Source organism: Bos mutus, unplaced genomic scaffold (genome assembly GCF_027580195.1).
Source record: "Bos mutus isolate GX-2022 unplaced genomic scaffold, NWIPB_WYAK_1.1 CTG216, whole genome shotgun sequence".
Lineage (NCBI taxonomy): Eukaryota > Metazoa > Chordata > Mammalia > Artiodactyla > Bovidae > Bos > Bos mutus.
Genome location: NW_027219617.1, coordinates 244,276 through 251,634, shown reverse-complemented (window position 1 = coordinate 251,634; position 7,359 = coordinate 244,276). Strand labels below are relative to the sequence as shown.

The 7,359-nt window shown below is 38.6% G+C and overlaps 1 pseudogene; it reads right to left on the bottom strand.

Annotated features, from left to right (window-relative positions):
* Positions 1-207: 207 nt before the first annotated feature.
* On the bottom strand, positions 208-1,133 carry LOC102280914 (olfactory receptor 4C3D-like; annotated as a pseudogene).
* Between the last annotated feature and the right edge of the window lie 6,226 nt (positions 1,134-7,359).

The window sequence follows — 7,359 nt, the reverse complement described above, 5'->3', positions numbered from 1 at the left end:
CTCCTCTGTCCGTGCAATTTTCCAGACAAGAATACTGGAGGGGGTTTCCCCTTTCCTACTCCAAGGAATCTTTCTGACCCAGGGTTGAACCCACACCTCTTGAGTTTCATGCAATGGCAGGAGATTATGTTACCACTGAGCCACCTGGGAAGCCCCTAATCCTCTCTCTATATTATAGATAATCACTTCCTTTGTACCATGGACAGCCTAAGTTACTCTCCTCTTCAATAAATTCTTCATGGCATTTTTCACCTCTGTTTCTCATTGTGTAAGTGATAGGATTTAACATGGGAGTGAAGACTGAAAAGAACACAGCCACCCACTTGTCAGCAGGGTAAGTGGCCACAGGACGCATATGGGTGAATATACAAGGGACAAAAAAGCATACCACTACTGTGAAATGGGAGCCACAGGTAGAGAGGGCTTTGTGTCATCCTTCAGAGCCATGGGACTTCAGGGAGCCCAGGAAGACTGTGTAGGAGATGAGGAGCGGGAAAAAAATGAGCAAGCACTTGCCCCCTGTGTTAGCTGCCACCATGATTCCAAGCCTGTAGGTGTCACCACAGGCAAATTTCAACAGTGAGAAGAAATCACACATGAAATGGTCAATGACTTTGGGTCCACAAAAGGTCAAGTTTATCATGAAAGGAATCTGCATGGTGGCATGTAGGATCCCCCCCGATCCAGGCCACCACTACCAGGAGCTGGCAGAGCCCCTGTTTCATGATGGTTGTGTAGTGCAGAGGCCTGCAGATGGCCAAGTAGCAGTCATAGGCCATGACAATGAGGATGATAATCTCTGATCCTCCTAGGAGGTGTTCCACAAAAAGCTGAGTCAGGCAGCCACCCCAGGAGATAGTTCTCTTCTGGTACAGCAGGTCAGTGACCATTTTGGGGATGGTGACAGAGGGGAAGGAGGCATCTAAGAAGGACAAGTGAGTGAGAATGAAGTACATGGGAGCTGAAAGTGTGGGGCTCAGGGAGATGGTAACGATAATGAGCAGGTTGGCCAGCATGGTAAATAGGAAAAAAATGAACAAAAAGACAATGAAGAGTATTTTCTACAAGTGTGGATTCTGTGTGAATCCCAAGAGGACAAATTCAGTCACATTGTAAAGAGACGTGAGATCCATTTAGAGACAAACACAGTCCTATGGCTTGAATTACCTGAAAGGAAGAATGAATAATACATCTTTGTCATGAAAGCATGGTAGACTGAATTTCTTAGAACAAAACTGGAGCAAATCAATAGAACTGTGCAACATGTCCTTGAGAATTTTGCCCCAGTACATGTTTCACGTTTATTACTTTCCTCACATTTTGCATTTCTACAGACACCTGTCATCTGCAAAACATCTATAAGGCAACTCATGATGTGCAATTTACTGAGAAAACACCCTACTACCTACATGGGATCTGTATTCTCCTCTTAGTTCCAATTCCTTCTGCATCTGCTGAGTCACGTCAGTGCACTGGGCTGAGCCCTCCTCTGTGTCCTTGGTCACAAATCATCATAATCAGATGTATCTTGCAAGCTGAGATTTGCCCCACAAAGATAAGTGTTACTGCCTCTTCCATGAGGTTTTACATTTTAACCATCAGCTCTAAACAGGGAGAACAGAAAGAAAAAAGTCCACTAGGTAAGGTGACGAGACAATGTATATAGGTATGCACCAGAACTATATATAAATAATACAAACACATATAAAATCTATGACTTATAATAAGTACTAAATACAAATTCACTCACTCAACAAATAACTGGAGCCTTACTGTGCATGTGAATGTATGTTTGCTCCCACAAAATCAAGAATAGTATTCCTGTTATATGCCCTTAATAATTGCAACACCATTACGAAACAGCAACAAGGCACCCATCTGTGAGAGGAATGTTTCCACTACTTTCTGTTTCTGATGCATTCATTGTAATGCCTTCTCCCATCTTTCCACAAGATCAATCTTCCATCATTCTTGGTTAGGGATACTGTATTACTATCTGAAGGATGAATGTGGGGACATAAATATAATAAAATTGCCCAAAAGTTCAGAAGGGATTATAATATACATAAAATAAGACTTACAAGTAATTGATGTATTTTATAAATAGCTCTGAATAAATACAAATTAGTTTTTCATTTTTCTTTGTTTCATTTTCCTTCTAGGAATAAACCATAATGGAAAATATTTTTAAAAAGAAAAAAAATCATTGTTTACAATTTTTTAGCATGCATATTAAGAGCTGTGTTAAATTCAGAAATGACATAGTTCATTTCTTTTGTAGCGTGTGATTTTTGCAGAGTTGTATTTTTTAATTGTACAATATCTTTGAAACATTTATAAGTTGTATTATAAAGTGGAGAGAAGTTTAGATGAAATTTTGAATTGTGTATTTCTTCTAACTAATATCATATCAGCTAATTTATTGAAAGTCTAACTAACTTAAATATATATCAACAAGAAGAAAGATTCAAAACATTTTTACTTCTAAACTGATAGCATGGCATTTGAATCTCTCTTTCTTGAAATCTTTTATACTTAAAGAGGAATTTAAATGTCAGATAGGTGAGGATCAGATTAGATCAGATCAGATCAGTCACTCAGTCGAGTCCGACTCTTTGTGACCCCATGAACCGCAGCACACCAGGCCTTCCTGTCCATCACCAACTCCCGGAGTTCACTCAGACTCACGTCCATCGAGTCAGTGATGCCATCCAGCCATCTCATCCTCTGTCGTCCCCTTCTCCTCCCGCCCCCAATCCCTCCCAGCATCAGAGTCTTTTCCAATGAGTGAACTCTTTGCATGAGGTGGCCAAAGTACTGGAGTTTCAGCCTCAGCATCATTCCTTCCAAAGAAATCCCAGGGCTGCTCTCCTTCAGAATGGACTGGTTGGATCTCCTTGCAGTCCAAGGGACTCTCAAGAGTCTTCTCCAATACCACAGTTTAAAAGCATCAATTCTTCGGCTCTCAGCCTTCTTAAGAGTCCAACTCTCACATCCATACATGACCACAGGAAAAACCATAGCCTTGACTAGACGAACCTTTGTTGGCAAAGTAAGAGGTGTTTATATGATTTTTAAGAATGATTAGAACCTGTGAGTCTATGATTATGTGATTTCCTGGGGGCAAAAAAAAAAAAAAAAGAATAAAAATAGACCCTACCTATGAACTTGTTTGACATAGGTCTATGCAAAGTCCAGGCAGCTGTTAGTTCATCAGGAAAGAAGTAAGGGTATAATGTTTAAAAATGCTAACCAAAGCTCAGCTTTGGTAAGTGTCTTTATTGACTTATAAATGGTACATTTGGGTAAGTCTTAAAAGCAGGACCACACAACCTGTTTACAGGCGCATTCAGTAGCTTCTTGGGTGTGGCTAATAGGGCCTCAGGGGGATTTCAACATTATTAGCAGGCATTGCCTACAGCCCAATTATTTCATACAAGTTAACTGAGCAGCAGAGAACTTTTATGGCACTCATTTTTAATTTTGAACTCCTCTTTGTGTCTACACAAGACAAAATACTATGACAAGAAAAAAAAGTTGACCACTTATGAATTTAAATATTTAATAACATATGAGCTTATTGGGTTTCTGACTAGTACTGTGTAAATTAAACACTTAGATGTGTAACTATCTGATTCTTAAACTTCTATTATAATAGTTTATTTTAACTGATTTACCATTTAATCAAATCATAATTTTTAAATATTGTTTTTAGATGTGCATTCACTGATAATACTGAATTCTATTATGGTACTGGCACTTCACAACTATAAAGTTTATAATACTTCTTCAAATTAGTTTTTTTTCTTGTGCAAATTGTCAAAATACATTAATATGATGTGATAAAAATAATTCTACTCTTCAATATATTTAGAGGTGGTAAAATGTATTTCTTTCAGTCATTTAAATTAAATTGTTCAATATCCATTGGAACACAAAAATAGGCAATAATATTCACAATGTATAACAAGGAAATACAAGAGAAAGAGTAAGAATGCCATTTGCCAAGGGGAAATAAAAATGAGGGCACTAAATTCTGGACCAGAATCCTTATACTAAACTATTTTTTACAACTGAAGTGGCATTAGATGTTTATGCTGTCACCAACTATAAGGTCCACTACAAATATCTATGAATATAAATAAATATTAATGTATGAAATTATTTTGTAAATATATTTAAACCAATTCAACTCAGAAATAGTCCTACATAGATCAGCATTCATCCATCATGTTCAAATATGCATGCATTAAATTGTATATGATTCTCACTGGATCCAGAGAAGGTGGCACTGTGAGCATACTGTGTCATGAAGGAAAAGAGTTTAAGGAAACTGAAATGACTTGACTAAACCTAGTTTGACTGGACACTCCAATATTAGAGTGTAGTAAAAATATTGTGAAGACAGGTGCCAAAGACAGTCTGAATGAGAATTTAAAACTACCTACATAACTATAAGGGGTATGGATTTTGCAGGAATGTTATCATGAAATTGTTTGAACTTGTCTTTCAGTGCTGGAATGAAAATTGGAATCAGATTAGAGAATTAGCATGTACTGACAAAGTTGTCATTTCCAACTTCATAAAAGATGGAAATTCATTCACAATAGCACATTGAGTGGTTATTCAGACTCTAATTAAATAGATGCAGTTCTTGATAAAGAGATTGCTTTTGAACCTCACCATCTACTTAGTCCAACTTCACAAGCCCCAGAGAACCATAAAAGGGAAAAAGGGAGGAGTTATGTCTAAAATCAAAGAAGGATGTTCATTAAAATAATTTTTTCAAAAGAAGTAGTCTTGGAGATACAACAAGGAAAGTCTGTCTCATACAAATCCAAGGACAGAGTGGTTTAAAACCCTGGGGAGACAGCAACAGAGATTCTCAAATTTGAAGGGTAAATCAGAATGAAATCAGGAGGGTCATATCATGTATCATATATATGGTCATATCACAGTTGATCAGAAACTAGTTGAAGAGCAGTTTGAGTTTTGATAGATTCAGGGACTAATTTCACAAAACCAGGCACCTGCCAAAGTGTACTTAAGGCAGCTTTATGCCTTTCAATATGTAGAGAAACATGTCCTCAAAATAACAGAGCAATTAAAATAGAACTCATGTTGTCATTATGCCAGGAAATTTGGAAAACTCAGCAGGGACCACAGGACTGGAAAAGCTCAGTTTTCATTCCAGTCCCAAAGAAAGGCAATGCCAAAGAATGCTCAAACTATTGCACGGTTGCACTCATCTCACACGCTAGTAATGAATTCAAAATTCTTCAAGCCAGGCTTCAGCAATACGTGAACCGTGAACTTCCAAATGTTCAAGCTGGCTTTAGAAAAGGCAGAGAAACCACAGATCAAATTGCCAACATCTGCTGGATCATGGAAAAAGCAAGAGAGTTACATAAAAATATCTATTTCTGCTCTATTGACTATGCCAAAGCCTTTGACTGTGTGGATCACAATAAACTGAAAAATTCTGAAATAAATGGGAATACCAGACCACCTGACCTGCCTCTTGAGAAACCTATAGTGCAGGTCAGGAAGCAACACTTGGAACTGGACAGGGAACAACAGACTGGTTCCAAATAGGACAAGGAGTACGTCAAGGCTGTATATTGTCACCCTGCTTATTTAACTTACATGTAGAGTACATCATGAGAAATGCTGGGCTGGAAGAAGAACAAGCTGGAATCAAGATTGCCAGGAGAAATATCAATAACCTCAAATATGCAGATGACACCACCCTTATGGCAGAAAGTGAAGACGAACTAAAGAGCTTCTTGATGAAAGTGAAAGAGGAGAGTGAAAAAGTTGGCTTAAAGCTCAACATTCATTGGAGAAATGTCTATTTAGTTCTTTGGCCCATTTTTTGATTGGGTCGTATGGGGAGGGAGGAGGGAGGAGGGTTCAGGATGGGGAGCACATGTATACCTGTGATGAATTCATTTTGATATTTGGCAAAACTAATACAATTATGTAAAGTTTAAAAATAAAATAAAATTTAAAAAAAAGTTAAAAAAAAAAAAAAAAAAGCTCAACATTCAGAAAACTAAGATTATGGCATTTGGTCCCATCACCTCATGGGAAATAGATGGGGAAACAATGGAAACAGTGTCAGACTTTATTTATTTGGGCTCCAAAATCACTGCAGATGGTGACTGCAGTCATGAAATTAAAAGATGCTTACTCCTTGGAAGGAAAGTTATGACCAACCTAGATAGCATATTCAAAAGCAGAGACATTACTTTGCCAACAAAGATCCGTCTAGTCAAGGCTATAGTTTTTCCAGTGGCCATGTATGGATTGGAGAGTTGGACTGTGAAGAAAGCTGAGCACCGAAGAATTGATGCTTTTGAAGTGTGGTGTTGGAGAAGACTCTTGAGAGTCCCTTGGACTGCAAGGAGATCCAACCAGGCCATTCTAAAGGAGGTCAGTCCTGGGTGTTCATTGGAAGGACTAATGCTGAAGCTGAAACTCCAATACTTTGGCCACCTCATGCGAAAAGTTGGCTCATTGAAAAAGACTCTGATGCTGGGAGGGATTGGGGGCAAGAGGAGAAGGGGACGACAGAGGATGAGATGGCTGGATGGCATCACCGACTTGATGGACGTGAGTTTAGGTGAACTCCAGGAGTTGGTGATGGACAGGGAAGCCTGGCGTGCTGCGATTCATGGGGTCGCAAAGAGTCGGACACAACTTAGCAACTGAACTGAACTGAACTGATGTTGTCAGTCCAATGCAAGGAATCTTTCATCCCAGAAGAATGCCTTCTACGTTGTTAACCAGGGATGGAAGCTTTTGGGTGGTGGACTGTGTCCCCTGCTATCCTAGGTCTTATTACTGTAATTATGCTTACTACTTTCACTAGTTCCTTGGTGGTGCTGTATCATCCCTTAAGTGTTTCCTTCAACTCTATGAACACCACACTATGTAAACATATAAACCTTTTTTGCTATTGTTGTTTAGTCACTAAGTCATGTCTGACTCTTCTGTGACCCCCTGAACTATACCCACCAAGCTCCTCGGTCCAAGGGATTTCCCAGTCAAGAATACTGAAGTGAGTTGTCATTTCCTTCAGCAGGGAATCTTTCCAACCCAAGGACTGAATCTACATCTCCTACATTGGCACACAGATTCTTTTTGTTGTTGTTGTTTTTAATTTTATTTATTTCTTTACTTGGCTGCACTGGGTTTTAGTTGTGGCACTTGGGGGTTTATTTATTTATTTATTTTTCTAATTTTATTTTATTTTTAAACTTTACATAATTGTATTAGTTTTGCCAAATATCAAAATGAATCCACCACAGGTATACATGTGTTCCCCATCCCGAACCCTCCTCCCTCCTCCCTCCG